Source organism: Akebia trifoliata, unplaced genomic scaffold (assembly GCF_017979445.1).
Source record: "Akebia trifoliata isolate Shusen 1 unplaced genomic scaffold, ASM1797944v1 Contig00849, whole genome shotgun sequence".
NCBI classification, from domain to species: Eukaryota; Viridiplantae; Streptophyta; class Magnoliopsida; order Ranunculales; family Lardizabalaceae; genus Akebia; species Akebia trifoliata.
The window spans coordinates 16,155-33,305 of NW_028237266.1; the positions used below are offsets into that span (position 1 = coordinate 16,155).

General features: G+C 39.2%; 1 long non-coding RNA gene across 1 annotated transcript; it reads left to right on the top strand.

The window, feature by feature from the left end:
* The first annotated feature begins 15,856 nt into the window (after positions 1–15,856).
* LOC147380967 (uncharacterized) lies at positions 15,857–16,675 on the top strand. The gene is made up of 2 exons (XR_015174887.1): positions 15,857–16,039; positions 16,240–16,675. It is a non-coding gene; the product is annotated as an uncharacterized LOC147380967 (long non-coding RNA).
* Positions 16,676–17,151: the final 476 nt, after the last annotated feature.

Consider the following 17,151-nt stretch of genomic DNA (forward strand, 5'->3'; position numbering starts at 1 on the left):
CTTCGACTTCTTTGCTGCAGCCTCGGCTTTCCTTAGCTTTGCCTTCAGCTTGTTGTAGGCTTTCTCCCAAGCTTCCTCTGAAGAATCCAACTGGGCTTGGAGGGAGTTGAGTTGGTCTTGAAGAGCTCTCTCTTGCTCCACCTCCTTCGCCTTCACCAGCTCTTTTAGGGAAGAGATCTTCCCCTCCGCCAAGGTCAAGCGGTCTTTATTTTGCTCAAGCTCGGATAGTGCACTATCCAAGCTTGATTGGAACTTTAAGGAATTGGCCGCAGCCGCATCCTTTTCAGCCTGAAGCTAAAGAATGTGACCTTCCGCAACATGAAGGTCATGCTCGAAAGTGTCACGAGCTTCAACGAACTTGGCCACGACATGTTGCGCCTAGTAAGAAAAGAGAAAAGGTGTTAGAGGGTTGCACGTGTAAAAAAGAAGTGTCAAAATAAGGAAAAATAAAAAGACTTACCGCGGCCAGAGCTCGGAATGTATCGTTGGAAAATTGTGCCAGGTCGCCGGCAAAACTACGACGAGTTTTCTCCACGTCCCGCTGCAGCGCGGACGCTTAGAAAATTGTCTTGGCCACTACCGGATTGGACAGGACTGAGTCCCTGTCCGTTACCGACCTTCTCTTGACCATGGGTTGCACCACCCAGGGGGAAGGAGGGGGCAGATTTCCCCTCTGCACCGAACTAGCCGAGGAGGCCCGGGATGGCTCGGCTGGTTGGCTTGTCCCCTCAGGAGTAGGAGGGGGAGGTAGCTAAAGAACTGGGGCAGGGGAGCGGGGTCCCCTCCTCAACCTCTTGAGAAGAGGTTGGTAGTCTTCTTCTTCTTCGGTAGTCGCACGCCCCATCCCGGGAGTCCCAATAGACAGGGTGCGGGAGACCTCCACAGCGTCCTCCTCAGAATCCGAGCCCAGGATTGGAGGCGGGCGTTTTGATTGGAGTGCCATGTCGGAGGGACGGATTGTTGGAGGTAGAAGGGCGGTGACCTGGTCGTAGAGGTCGGGGTTCACAAGAAGATGGGTGATTACCACCGATTCTCCCGGGAACTTATCCTTGCTCGAACCTGCAAGAGCGGGACAAAATGGATTCACTCTTTAGGAAAAGGAACTAAGAAAGCAAACAGAAGAAAATAGAAATGAAGACTCACCTTGGGGGTTGAAGGAAGAGAAGGCCAGAGGGGGAAGCTCGTCCCCTGGAGCATTTTCTTATTGCCCGGATAGCTGAATCGGGAACAAGAACCATTCCTTGTCCGAGTCAGGTAGCTCGACCAAGGACGGCTTCCCTCTCCTCTTTGACAAATAGAAGAACCCCGGCCTGTTCGGGCACTTCTTCAAGGCAAATTGGGCCCTGATGTCACAGAGCCCAAGCTGGAGGCCGTCCTCCAGCTTACTGTTCATGTGCTCGTAAGCACCTATGAGTCGGAAGAAATTCCCGCTCATTTGGTCGGGAGCCCTCCTATAGAAGTTCAGTATCTCCCGAGTCAACCTACTTAGAGGGACTCTGAGGCCTGCTCTGAATTGCCCCCAATGAACCACTATGGTACCTGGGGGACTTCCCTTGAGTAGCGTGGCCTCGTCCACATAGGACATGCTCACGCTTTTAAGGACACCGAATGCGTCCCTAATCACCTCTAGCGGAGGGAAGGTGGGAGAATAATACTTCTCCCTGACCATTTAAAAGAAAAAAAATGAAGGGGATGTGAAGGAGTTAGAGGAGAGGGGAGGAGGCCTTGGCTTCGTTACCTTTTTTCCTTTGTCATTTTCTTTTTGAAAAACTGGGAGCTTCAGGTCACTGGAATACTGGCAGCGCGATGGCATAGCGGAGGCACAACGAAGGAGGTAGAGGGCAAAGGGGCAGAGTGACGGCAAGAGAAATGAAGGTGAAAGTGAAAATGAAAAATGATAGGGGTATATATAGACCAAAGGGGCCTCGAGATGCGTATTTGAAATCAACGGTTGGGATCTCTTAAGCAAGTAATGATGAGGCATTAAATGCTGGGAGATCCGATATGACCGTTCGCCTCTTACAAGTGAATCGAGCTCTTCGTAGAGGACCACGTGTACTCTGTACATAATTGCGCCGTATAAACCAACAGGCAGGACACGCCTTACGAGAGCGGCCCCACCGACCGTCGTCTTAGAAAAATGAATGGGCTAAGTAATGATTCGTCGCAGTAAAATCATTAATCCAAGCTAAGTCCCGTTGAGAGCTTGCCACGTGTCAGCTTTCCACATTTTAAAAGTAATTTCTCGAGTGCCCGAGCCCTCGAGAGGGGGTATTGTGGGGGGAAATTCTCGAGTTTGGTCACGTGGCTCAAACGATTCTCGGAAACATGAACTTGAACCTCGGATGGACTACTTGACAGGCACCATTGACAGAACTCCTCGGATACACGGATGTTCAGCTTGAACGTGTATCACCAACCCAATCAGGTAGCTCGGATGGAGTACTCTGTGGATATCAATGTTAGTATAGATTGACAGGACGGATCTGACAGGTGATCCATCGATTGATAGCTCTGACAGGTGATCCATTGATTAACAGTCCTGACAACCCATACCATGTCAGATCAGTCCTGGTAACTCCAGGATTGGCAGAGCAGTTGCAACTACCCCTGCACCTGACATACCAGAGAGTAAGCAAACTGCCCTAGGTCACATCAAGGAATGGCATGGACAACAATCATCATAGACACCTATTTAAGGGTAAGGACCATGGAGAAAAAAGGGTTTTTTTTTTTTCTTCTTCTCTCTGAAACTAGATTAAGTTTTACAGATTTGATTATCATAGTCTCTAACTTGATCGTCGGAGTGGGCTAATTCGCAAGTTTGCCCGAGCAAAGAGAGGAAGGAATATAGTAGAGCAAAAATCTGCATCTACATCAACCATCTTAAATCAGCGTCAAGTTCTTGGCTCTTTGGTTCATGTCCAATGCATGAGAAAAAGCTTTTTTGTATGGCTATGAAATGTAATTATGGTTGGATTAGGGTGCCAATGGGTCGATTTGGGTTTTGGAACCATTAATTTTTATGGGTTTTGATTTGTATTTATTTGATGCTCAAATTAATGGACGCAGAATTAAAAAATAATAATAATAATCCTTAACGGTTTTGACTCTTGATTCCTATCAGTTTTTATTGGTTCTAGTTCTCGATCTTTGATTCTAAAAGAGCCAATTCTAATTAGAAAGGGATCTAGAATCGGGGTTTTCAATTTCAGTTCCAGTTCGATTATGAATAAATAGGCAGTCACTTACACTCCTAGTTTGAATATATGTTAACGGGCCAGCTTTTGACCTGGACCAGCCTATCATGGCTTGGGTTTGGGTTATATTACTCGGCTTATTGAGTAATCGGTTAGACCCATTTCATGTTATGGGCTGGGCTTTGCCTTTGAAGGTAGAATCGATAGATGATCCGACTCAAACATAGTTGGGTTGGGCTTTGGTATGCTATTACTCCATGGTCACATAATTCTCCAAGAAATGAGACAACCCACGAGCCAGGTAACCTAGATATCGACAACCCCAAAAAAGAAAGGCATTGCTATTGATTATTCTGTATTAAAAGTAAGGCCCATATTGATGGTGGTAATTACAGATATTTGGACAGCAAGAGAAGAGGACTGCTATTGAATATTCCTTACTATCGGTAGGGCCCATAGGGCGTAGCATTGAATCTCCACAATTCATTTCATGGTGAGCTATCTATCTACTCGCATTTGTAGAGTCAACCAACTTAAATCATGTCCAATCCCTACAAAGCCCGGTTTATCTGGCTATGGCTATGAAAAGTAACCATGGTTTGGATACATGTAGACTGGTAGGCTATCAATGGGTCGGGCTTCGGTTGTGTTACTAGACCCGTTTAGTAATTGGATTGGGTCAGGTTAGGCCCATCCATGTTTAGGGCCAGCCTGGGACTTGGGAGATAGCCCATTGGAATATCCTGATTTTATATATGATAATATTGTCATATTTAATACTCTATAAAAATAAAATAAAAAATTGTGTGCCTCCCCAACCTGTAAATAGGCCCAAATAATTTTGGGCCAGGCTTGGTCATAGGTATATTTTTATTTGGATTGGCCCGGCTGGAGAAATTATTAGGATAAAGTCAGGCTAGAATTTTGAGGTCCGATCAGGATCGACCCTACATGGCTCAATTGGCCCATTGACAGGCCTAGGTACGGATGAGTATGTGGGCCTATGACTTGACCTGGACTGACCTAAAAAGGACCAGGTTTTTGAAAGGTAAAAAATCACATGTGATTTTCAGGTAGGATGGGGATTGGATTTGGTACCAGTTTTGGGGATTTGGGCCATTGTTTGGGTAGGGCCCACATTAGGTACTGTTGATTATACTACTTTCATTTCATGGTACCTAAGGAACCAGGTAGTAGACATTTGGACAATGCAATTGGATTTGTTGTACTGGGCTAGGGCCACACGACATGCTATGGAATATTCGTATGCCCTTATTTGCAAACACGAAATATACTCTACGTACCCACTTACTCAATATACTCATCTAAATAATTAAATTTCTCGCACTTTTGGTAAACATGATTCTCTTTGCACACATCCAATAGCCCACCGAACCTATTTCTTCTTCTTCTTCTTCTTTTTCTCTCTCTCTCTCTCTCTCTCTCTAATTTCTTCGTATGCTTTCTTTGCATCTAAAAAGAGTTCAGCGTGGGTTTTAAGTTTTGATTTTGTTTTTCTTATCCTAACACCTCCAATTGAGTCGAAATCATTAAAATGAGAAAATTTTATTCAGTAAGTATCTATTGAATATATCATGTCTTCAAATTTTTCGATTAAAAATTGTCATTTTTGAAGTTTTAATAATTATTTTTTTCATCTTCCTTGATGATTAAATAAAAAATAAAATGATAATTTAAAAAAAAATCATAAAATCCAATCTCCATTGATTCAATCTCTCATAAAACTCAAAAGAAGATGAATATGAAAAAAGAGAGAGAAGAAGAAGAAGAAATGATTTTTTTTTTTGTTCGGTATATTAAAGTGTGTGTAAAGAGAATTAAAAAAAAAAAGGTAAAAATGTAAATTTCAATTTTTATTTTTATTTTTATTTTTTTTTAACATTTTGAGGTCAAGTAGATACGTAGAGTATATTTGGTGTGTGCAAATAGAGCCACCCTTGAATATTTACCTTTTTATTTTATGGTGACCCATTGACAGTCCTATCTGTATCACTCAACATGTAACCAATAAAAGGTGGCCCATAGGGGCCCAGCCCAAAAGAGTTACTTTTGAATATTAACCTCCCATTTCATGGTGGGTAATTATAAAAGTACCCCACAAATTAATAAGGACTACTCATGTTATAGTTGAATTATTTTTTCTTATACGAGTTAAAAGTTTCGGGATGAGCTGATTTTTAATGTGGATGATCTCTATGATGAGGAAATCAACCAATCAGTCCATTCCACAATTTCTATCTTTATCAAAATTCATTTATGAAAAAAGAGAGGATGATTTACGGTTCTTGAACTTCTTTTAATGGGTTTAATAGTTTAGGAATGAGCTGATTTTTAGTGAGGATGATCTCCTCATCATAGAGATCACCCTCACCAAAAATCAGCTCATTTTGAAACTTTTAACCTATATAAGACAAAACAATTCTACTATGGTGTGGGTTGCCCATATTAATTCGTGAGGTGCTTTTATAATTACCCTTTGATGGTAGCTTGACTAGTTAATTACAGTTGAAGAGTCAACCATCTTAAATCAACGTCAAGTGTTTGGCTCTTTGGTTCATGTCCAATGCATGAGAAAAAGCTTTTTTGCATGGCTATGAAAAGTAATTATGGTTGGATTAGGGTGTCAATGGGTCGGTTTGGATTTTGGAACCATTAATTTTTATGGGTTTTGGTTCATATTTATTTAATGCTCAAATTAATGGACCCAGAATTAAAAAATAATTATAATAATCCTTGACGGTTCTGATTCTTGGTTCCTATCAATTTTTATTGGTTCTGGTTCTCAATTTTATGATTCTAAAAGAGCCAATTCTAATTAGAAAGGGATCTAGAATCGGGGTTTTCAATTTCAGTTCCAGTTTGATTATGAATAAATGGGTAGTCACTTACACCCCCTAGTTTGAATATATGTTAACGGGCCAACTTTTGACCTTGGCCCATCATGGTTTGGTTTTGGGTTATGTTACTCAACTTATTTAGTAATCGAACATGTTGGTTAGACCCATTTCATGTTAAGGGCTGGGCTTTGCCTTTGAATGTAGAATCGATAGATGATCCGACTCAAACATAGTTGGGTTGGGCTTCGGTATGCTATTACTCCATGGTCACATAATTCTCCAATCAAAAAATTCATAAAATTCTCAGAATTAGGGGTTAACCGATTAATCTTAGAATATGGTAAAAATTTTACCCTTTACCTTCAAAATTTTATTTTTTTAAACATTCAAACATCAAGAAGAAGAGTATAATAGCATTTGGTAAGAAATCCAAAGATATATTTTGTATAATCTCTGAAATTTTTACAAAATTTTCTTAAATTTCTCTGAATTAACTCATCGAATAATTTTCAAATCCAAATTTTGTTACCAATTTACCATGCTCTAGTCCATTTAAACCCCCATCTCATATATCTACTTGTAACTCGCATGCTTTGCATTGAACAATCGAATCAAGAAAGGAATTATGCCAACTTACTACCTCTATGAGTTGGATTCGTTCTTTAGGCGAATCATGAACCCGAGTTCGAAATGAGACAACCCACGAACCAGGTAACCTAGATATCGACAACCCCAAAAAAGAAAGGGACTACTATTGATTATTTTGTATTAAAAGTAAGGCCCACATTGATGCTGGTAATTACAGATATTTAGACAACAACAGATAAGGATTGCTATTGAATATTATTTACTATCGGTAGGGCCCACAGAGCGTAGCATTGAATCTTCACCATTCATTCATTGTGAGCTGTCTATCTACACGCATTTATAGAGTCAACCAACATAAATCATGTCCAATCCCTACAAAGCCCTGTTTATCTGGCTATGGCTATGAAAATTATACGACAATATAATAATATTGTTAGGGGTAAGTGTAACGACCGTATTCTTTCGAAGTGAGGTCGTGCGGCGCAAGGGGGTCAAATCCACTTGTAAGTCTGTAAAATGATTGTACACCACACACACGTAGCTAGCAAATAAGTAAATGAGGCAACATAAGGCAAAGTCCGGAGGCAACTTTGTTGATATAATACTGATTACACGGGGTAACGCGTTACAAAAGCAATAGATGCGTTACAAGCAATAGATGATCCTATGACACGCGGGACTTCCACGGAGGTGGACTTCAAGGCTTCAACAACGTGGGTGTAGACTGGGGATTGGGATAACACTGACACCCTTCCTACAAAGTGTATGTTAAGTCTTTCCCAGGTTTTCAGAATGAAACATCAAAAGTAGAGGCCGGTCATACTCCCTTATTACAGAAATGCCACTAAGCTAACAAGTGTGCCCTGGCACGGGACTGACATGTACCTCTAACCTAATAGATATGTCCTGGTACGGGGGCTGACATGGCTTTATAACGAGCCATACATACTGTTACATTGGTGCCCCCGGGTAGCTCCGGGGCGAGCTTACACCTAACTCTAGGTGACAGATGATATGGCCGTTACAGACTCCCCCACCTATTCTGCAGACGTCCTCGTCGTATTGACCTGGCAAACTCTTCAATCTTCTGCTTGAAAGGTTGTAGGTTCACTGCATTCTCCTGTGTAGCTTCAAATTCTAGCATGTCCTGTGTGACGAAGTACTCCACGTGCTGCTGCTACTGCTGTTGTTGGATGGAATTACTTCTAAAATGACGTCTTCGAGAACTTTGTCGACAACACGCTCTGGCTGAAAAACTGAATGAGAAGATGTACGTGTTGGAATGCTGCGCGCGGGATCTCCTGGATCTGCATGGTACGGCTTGAGACTTCTTGCATGGATGACAAAATGCATGCTGCGTAACCTGTACGGTAACCAGAGTTTAGCAAACCTGTACGTCCTTGGACTGTGTCTCCTGTAGCCTAAAACAATAGTGTGAGAAGTTAAACACTGTTGGCCTGATATAAGTTTAAAAGTACTCTTGTTGGAGGAAGAGTTCTTCTGAAAGTTGGAATTGAACAAATTCGCTCAATTCTCATGATTGACATTGGCAAGATGCCTAAAATACTCCAACGCAGAACTGAATTTCTCCATTGGCCAAACTGATTGATGATGTACACTGTTCGAAAAATCAAGCTGGAATCCAAGTAATCTGCAAGGTCCATCCCATAACTTCCTTGTGACTTTTGAATCTCTAACGCTGACAACACTTTAAGGTACATCCCAATTCTTGTTGACACTCTAACGAAGTAACTGAGGGGCTTTATCTACAACTTGAATCTTACAATAACCTGATCTCTGACCTAATTCTGTAGAATACTTGGCTGTTCCAAGTTTATCAAACATGTCGGTACTCTGCTGGATCGGATACCTGTTCTTGATGGTGATCTTTTTCAATGCTCGATAATCGATACAACGTCGCGAAGACCCATACTGCTGCTTGCTCAACTCAGCTAGTCTTGGAGGATTCATCCTGAAAGGCCTCTCTATAAGAGGTGTGGCAACAGATAACAATTCATTATGATGGTCTATCGACCTACGTGGCTGTTGTGTCTTCGAAAGCTCATTCATTGTCACGTCATCAACTTTTGCTAAAACCTGTGTAACTTGTGTGGGAGTTGAATTATGATCATTTTCTTCGGCTTCAACTCTCAAGGAAGTAATGTACGGTTGCTTACCTTTCTTCAACTGAATGGTTGAAATTAAATTTCCCTCTTCCTTGCCTATGGAGACGGGAATAAAGCTTGGACATTCAACTAGCATGCTTAAGGTATTGGCAAATGGCATTGGTACAACCTTGTTCTATTGCATGAAATCCATCCCAATGACAACTCTGAACTCATCGAGCGGAATTGCGAGTAAATCAAGCTTACCCTTCCATGTACCTATCTTGACAGACACTGACTTGGCCGAACCTTGGATATGAGTGGCTTGGGAGTTTACAGCTTTCATACGACTTGAACCCTTATCGAATCGGATATTGAGACGCTTCGCCTCTACAGGGGTAATGCAATTGTGCGTAGCTCCTGTATCAACCATTGCCTGGGTGGTCTTCCCACCAACTTCAATATCGACATACATTCAAAAGATGTATGCTTCATTGCATTCAAAACATGCAAGGCTCCCATATGAGGAGAATTTTCATCATCTCGTCCACTCGTACTCTCGTGACTAGGGTCACTCTGGGATGCTAATAGTGCAGTCAGTTTGGCTCGCTGTGGGCACTTAAATGTCTTGTGAGGCCCACCACACAAAATGCATACGTGCTTGTGACGACGCTTGACTGGCGAGGTACTTTTGCTCTGTGAAGGAGAGGAGTTCTGTGAGGATCCCGGACTAGAACTCTATCTGTGCCCTCCATTCTTGCCATTCGAGAACTTCTTTGTGTACTTAGGTTGTTGGTAGTAACCCTTTGACTGAGGGTGTACATCCTGTTGGCTCCCTTCTGCGGGAGTATAATCAGTCAACCGTTCGACTGCTGCAATTGCAGAAGCGAGATCTTCTACACGTTGCTGTTGGAGTTCTGTCTGAACCCAAGGCTTGAGTCCTTCTTGGAATGAGAACAGTTTGTCTTTCTCTGACATATCACAGATATCAAGCGTTAAGGCGGAAAACTGCTTGACGTACTTGTGAACTGTACCTGTATGTTGGAGTTGCCTCAACTTTCTGCGGGCAATAAACTCCACGTTCTCTGGTAAGAACTGGTGTTTCAATTCTTTCTTGAGGTCCTCCCATGTATCGATGGAACATTGGCCACATTCCATCTCGGTGTCCTTTGTTCGCCACCATAGTTTGGCGTCACCTGCAAGATACATAAAAGCAGTTGTTACTTTTACCTCTTCGAAATTCGGACAAGCTGCACGGAAGTACTGCTCCATGTCGAAAAGGAAATTCTCGAGCTCTTTCGTATCGCGAACACAATCGAAGGTGCGTGGTTAGGGTACTCGCAAGCGCGATGGAGAAGCATCACTACTGGTAGGCCGATCATTAGCGACGGCTCGGACCAGGATACCTACTTTCGTAGTGAGCTCTGTAATCTGTTCCTGTAAGGCGGCTAGGTTTCCTCGGGTATCTTCCTCGAGGTTAATTACTCTAGCTCTGAAGGTCACGGATTCTTCTTCCAGCATGTGCTGTCGACTATCTAATTGCGCCATACCATCAACGAGACCGGATAACATGGCTACATTCTCTTCTAATACCTCGATGCGTTCCTTGTTTGTACGTGGTGGTGGTGTGTTTGGAGCGGGTTGGTCTGTGGTACTAGTAGTTCCTCTTGCCATCGTTCGCGTGAACTAAATGGAAACTGGGGGAAGAGCTGGGGATAAAACCAACGTGTACCTAAACCAACGTGGTTGAAATTCCAACTGTGCTTAAACAACTGTAGCTCTGATATCAACTGTCAATGTCGTATTCTTTAGAAACGAGGTCGTGCGGCGCGAAGGGGGTCAAATCCACTTGCAAGCCTGTAAAATGATCGTATACCACACACACGTAGTTAGCAAACAAGTAAATGAGGCAATATGAGGCAAAGCCCGGAGGTAACTTTGTTGATATAATATTGATTACACGGGGTAACGCGTTAAAAAAGCAATAGATGTGTTACAAGCAATAGATGATCCTATGACACGCGGGGCTTCCACAGAGCTGGACTTCAAGGCTTCAACAACGTGGGTGTAGGCCGAGGATTGGGATAGCACTGACACCCTTCCTACAAAGTGTATGCTAAGTCTTTCCCAGGTTTTCAGAAGGAAACATCAAAAGTAGAGGCCGGTCATACTCCCTTATTACAAAAATACCACTAAGCTAACAAGTGTGCCCTGGCACGAGGTTGACATGTACCTCTAAGCTAACAGATATGCCCTGGTACGGGAGCTGACATGGCTTCATAACGAGCCTTACATACTGTTACATGGGTGCTCCCGGGTAGCTCCGGGACGAGCTTACACCTAACTTTAGATGACAAATGATATGGCCGTTATAGTAGGGCCCACAGGACCTACAACTGATTAATGAGATTTGGAGTTTTGCAAACTAAATAAGGATAGTTATTGAATAGTCCACATTAAAGTAGGCCCAAAAGAGTTACTTTTGAATATTAACCTCTCATATAAGACAAAAATAATTCGAGTATAGTGTGGGTTGCCCATATTAATTCGTGGGTGCTTTTATAATTACCTTTGATGGTAGCTTAGCTAGTTAATTACGTTTGAAGAATCAACCATCTTAAATCAGCGTCAGGTGTTTGGCTTTTTCGTTCATGTCCAATATATGAGAAAACGTTTTTTTGCATGGCTATGAAAAGTAACTATTGTTAGATTAAGGTGTCAATGGGTCGGTTTCGGCTTTGGAACCATTAATTTTTATGGGTTTTGATTCCTATTTATTTGACGCTCAAATTAATGGACCCAAAATTAAAAAGTAATAATAATAATTCTTAACGGTTTTGATTCTTGATTCCTATCGATTTTTATTGGTTCTGGTTCTCAATCTTTTGATTCTAAAAAAGCCAATTCTAATTAGAAAGGAATCTAGAATCGAAATTTTCAATTTTAGTTCCAATTTGATTATGAATAAATGGGTAGTCACTTACACCCGTAGTTTGAAAATATGTTAACAGGCCAACTTTTGACCCGGCCCGTCATGGCTTGGGTTTGGGTTATATTACTCGGCCAATTTAGTAATCGAACACGATGGTAAGACCCATTTCATGTTAAGTGCTGGGCTTTGCCTTGGAAGGTAGAATCGGTAGGTGATCCGACTCAAACATAGTTGGATTGGGCTTTGGTATACTATTACACCATGATCATAAAATTCTCCAAATTAGGGGTTAACTCATGGTAAAACTTTTATCCTTTACCTTCAAACTTTTATATTTTAAAACATTCAAACATCAAGAAGAAGATTAGGATAGCATTTGGTAAGAAACCCAAAGATATATTTTGTAAAATCTCTGAAATTTTTACGAAACTTTCCCAAAATTTTCTGAATTAACACTCATCGAATAATTTCCAAATTCAAACTTTGTTACCTATTTACCATGCTCTAGTCCGTTTAAACCCCCATCTCATGTATCTACTTGTAACTCGCATGCTTTGAATTGAACAATCGAATAAAGAAACGAATTATGCCAAATTACTACCTCTATGCGTTGGATTCGTTCTTGAGGCAAATTACGAACCCGAGTTCAAAATGAGACAACCCACGAACCAGGTTACCTAGATATCGACAACCCAAAAAAAGAAAGGGACTGCTATTGATTAAAAGTAAGGCTCACATTGATGCTGGTAATTACCGATATTTGGACAAAGAAAGATAATGGCTGCTATTGAATATTCCTTACTGTTTGTAGGGCTCATAGGGCGTAGCATTGAATCTCCACCATTCATTTCATGGTGAGCTATCTATCTACTCGCATTTATAGAGTCAACCCACTTAAATCATGTCCAATCCCCACAAAGCCCTGTTTATCTGGCTATGGCCATGAAAAGTAACCATGGTTTTGATAAATGTTGACTCTGTTGGCTATAAATGGGTCGGGTTTCAATTCTGTTACTAGACCCGTTTAGTTATTGGATCGGGTCAGCTTAGGCCCATCCATGTTTAGGGCCAGACTGGAACTTGGGAGATAGCCCATTGGAATACCCTGATTTTATATAGAATAAAATTGTCATATTTAATACTTTATAAAAATAAAATAAAAAATTGTGTGCCTGCCCAACCTGTAAAAATAAAATAAAAATATTGTCATATTTCTTCTTCTTCTTCTCTCTCTCTTTCTCATTTCTTCTTCTTCTTTGCATCTAAAAATGTTTCAGTAAGGGTTTTAAGCTTTGATCTTATTTTTCTTACCTTAACACCTCCAATTGAGTCACAGTTATTCAAATGTGAAAGTTTTGTTCAATAGGTACGTATTGAATATATCATGTCTTCAAGTTATTCGATTATAAATCATAATTTTGGAGGTTTTAATAGTTTTTTTTATTTATTTATGTTCCTTGATGATTAAATGCAAAAAAAAAAAAAAAAAAGATAACTTGAAAAAAAAAAAATCATAAAACCTAATCTCCATTGATTCAACCTCTTACAAAACTCAAAAGGAGATGAATATGAAGAGAGAGAGAGAGAAGAAGAAGAAAAAGAAGAAGAAATGAATTTTTTTTTTGTTCGGTATGTTAGGGTGTGTGCAAAGAGAATTTTAAAAAAAAAGCTAAATATGTAAATTTCATTTTTTTTAACATTTTAAGGTCAAGTGGATAAATAGAGTATATTTGGTGTGTGAAAATTGTGTCACCCTTGAATATTTACCTTTTATTTTATGATGACCCATGATAGGTCATCAGTATCAACATGTAGCCAATAAAAGGTGGGCCCATTGGGGCCCAGCCCAATAATCAATATTATAGAAGTTCAGTGGTTCTTGACTAAAAAGATTAAATGATTTTTCCTTACTTAAACTAGTCTCTTTGTTCTCGCTATCCATTTATGCTACATGTATGAGAGAACAATCCTAATCAAACCTCGTACCTAAGGTTGACTTACTTGAACGAAAAGGGGTCAAATTCTCCGAATATTTTTTTATTTTAGTTAGGTTCAAGTCTAATGGGAATAATATTCTATGATGAAATCTTCTACTATAGATTGATTATTGATACCCGGTTCAAGTCTAGTGGAAATAATATTCTTTTCTATTGGTTATTTATTTATTAAAAAAATTATATTTCATATAAAATAAAATGTGGGCCAGCCTAACTTGTAAATCAAACCGAGTACTTCTGGGTTGGACATTGGTACACTTTTATTAAACCTGGGCCAACCCAACTATTCTTAGGATCGAGTTTAGGTTAGGATTTTGAGACTTGATTAGGATCGACTTCAGAGTGGGGCTGCAACTTGGGCAGGCTAGCCCCAACTCAACCTGCATTGAATTTGGGTTGAGGCTCTAGGCAACTTGACTCAACTCGAATTGGATGCTATATATTTACATATAAATATTATTATTTATTAAAAAAAAGTATTAGTTTTCTCTTGCTAAATATATTTTTAAAATTATGAAAAAAAAATTATAATATAAAAATTAATGGATTTAGAGGTTGTGTGCAAATTTATTTGCTCAAAAAGCCCAACATGGCCAAAATTACCTAATTTGGGCTAACTCGAGTTCAACCCGATTTTAGAAGCTTAATCTTGAATTGAGCTTGGGTTAATGAGTTCTAATCTGATGATTGAGTTGAGTTGAGCTCGAGTTGAGGATTCTACAACTTGGATTAAGCCTGGGTAACCCATCCAAGTTGCAACCCTACAATTGATGGGTAAGTGGGCCAACCACTTGGTCTACAATAAATCATGCTTAGGAAAAGTAACAAAGTCCATTTAATTTTCTAGTAACACTTTATTAGCTTGACCCACAAATTGCTTGAATATAGTTGGGTATCATGAGGGAACCTTCCTTAACTATATCATCTCGTAAATTTTTGAATCTTGGGTTTGGTTTCGGGTCTGATTCGATCCATTATTAGACCTTGGTGAGATTTAACCTATGACCAAGTCAACTCCCTCAAAACAGTTTCAAGTGTCTATCGTGAAGAGAGCATTTAAGTACGATTTAACTCATTGAGTTGGTCAAACCTCATCAAAATCATCTCAAAAAGATACCAAGTATTGGAATTTAGAGGGTTGAATTGGAAAACCCTTTAATATTCAATTAGTTTTAACCATATGGTAAATCAATATATTAACCATAGGGTATTTCAATCCCATGTTTGCTTTATGCCTTTTACTTTATTGCATTAAGTTTAGTTGATAGTTTTGTTTTTGCCTTGAGTAATTTTCGTCCCACATCGACTAGGAGAAGAATTGATTTGCAATTCTTAAGTAGTTGTGCTTCTAATAACTTTAAAGTGGATAGAAGTAGTGGGCAGGCTCACGCGTGCACACGGGGGCCCAAGAGGGAATCCCATGGTTCAAAGATCTTCTTGAAAAAATTAATTAATATTTTTTTTATAACATATCAACATTTGTTTAAAAATTGCCAAACTCAACAATGTAAATTGATAAGCGTGACAATAAAAAGTAATCAGCTCGACAATAGATAAAAATTATTGATTTTGACAATAAAAATATTGAACTCAAAAATAAAAATGATTGAATTCGACGTTGTATAATCCATCTGATTTTGTTTTTTGTTTTAGAATTTTTTCAACTAAAATACATGGAAAGATCAATTTAAAATTTGACATAATGACTTGTGTAGATGATTTCAAATCAAAATAACCATCTTTGATCGATTTTTATCCAAAAACAAAGTAAAACAATTGACAAACCCTAGCTTCATTGTTTCTTATAAATAAAAAAAAAAAAAAATCTAAAAGTTTAAAATAAAAAGGTATTATTTTTTTCATTTGTGATTCACGATAAAAAAAAAAATTTCGTCAAAAATGATTGAAATTGTCATAGGAAAACCTAATTATATGAAGAAGATGAAAAGGGGGTAGTTTTCAGAATTTCAAAAATATTATAACATGAGATGAGGTTGAGGGATGGGGACCATTAAGAAAAGAAAGTTTTACTAAATAGATTATTAAGAGAAGTCGTAAAACTTAGAGCCTAATTAGAAAGAAAACCTTCCTCCAGGGACCAGTAACTAATTTTTCCATATTTTTTTTCCTATAAATACCTGGCTGAGGACCGATCTATCAATTCACTAAAAAAAAAATCCTTGTTTTGCTAAGTTACATTCTTCCTCATAAAAAAGAAGGGAGTATAGAACAACGCAAATGGCTGACGCTAAGGGCTCTAAGATAATGTTGGTTACCATTTTTGTGGTAGTCATGCTGCTCTTGTCTTCTGGTATAGCTACTGCAAATCTCCAAAAACCAATAATGAAACTCAACCTCGGTAAGCACATCAAACCATATCCATGTTTTTTGCAATTTGTGTCTCAACTCTTAAGGTTGTTAATGGATCGGATCAGACTTGAAATCTGATCAGTTTTGATTCGATAATTTTGATAAGGATCTAATTTGATAATATCTACCGAACCCGAACTATGTTACTATGCTTACAAAATAAAATGTACTTTTATTCCCATTTTACAGGAAGAAGGTTCCTTGGTTTATCAACTGAATCCCAATTTCCGCCTACTTATGGAGGAATGGGAGGTGGAGGCTATGGTGGCTCACCCCCGCCATGATACCCCTACTTCCACAACAATATTATCATCAAGGCCAATTATGTCAAATTAGTTTAATTAATGAAGTCAAGTGGATTTGTTTGGGTGTTAGTAAGTATGAGTTTGAAATACATATGTAGTGTTTGTGGGGGTTATAATGCCTGAATGTATAGGTTGTCTTGTGGAATGAAGAGCTCATATATTACGATAAAGGGCTCATATTCTGAGTAGAAGAATGTATTTTAAAAAATAAAAAATAAAAGACTGGTTTACGGTCTTTTAAGGGTTTGTTTAAGTAATTATGTAATCATGATGAATTGATGATAATGTGATGGTATGTATTAAAAGTGCTTGTGCTTTCACCTTTATTTATTATTATTATTATTATTATTATTATTATTATTATTGTCCTGGATGGTGTTTAGCTGAGTTTGAGCTATAATAACTGAATTAAATGGCAATAATGTGAAACTCGATCACAAAACAATATAAGAGAGAGAGAGAGAGTTCTTCGCAAAATGCAGACTACGTGTCTAGATTTATGAGCCAATCCAAGAATGAGTCAACTCAGTTACAATTTGGTAACCATTACTAATTTGTTAGCCCCCTTCAAACATGAACAAAAATCTCTCTTTAGAGATTAAAAAAAAAAAAAAAAAAAAGGTTCCGCCCTCATTGTGAAACTCCTTCAATTTGTAACTCCATCAAGATCTCCAAATATGTTTACCCCCCTTCATCTAACTCACCGCGTGTCATAATATATGAACACCACGTTAATAGTCTAGATTTAAGGGCATTGTTCACGATGGAAGAATTATTGAGGAGAAGGAAGAAAAGC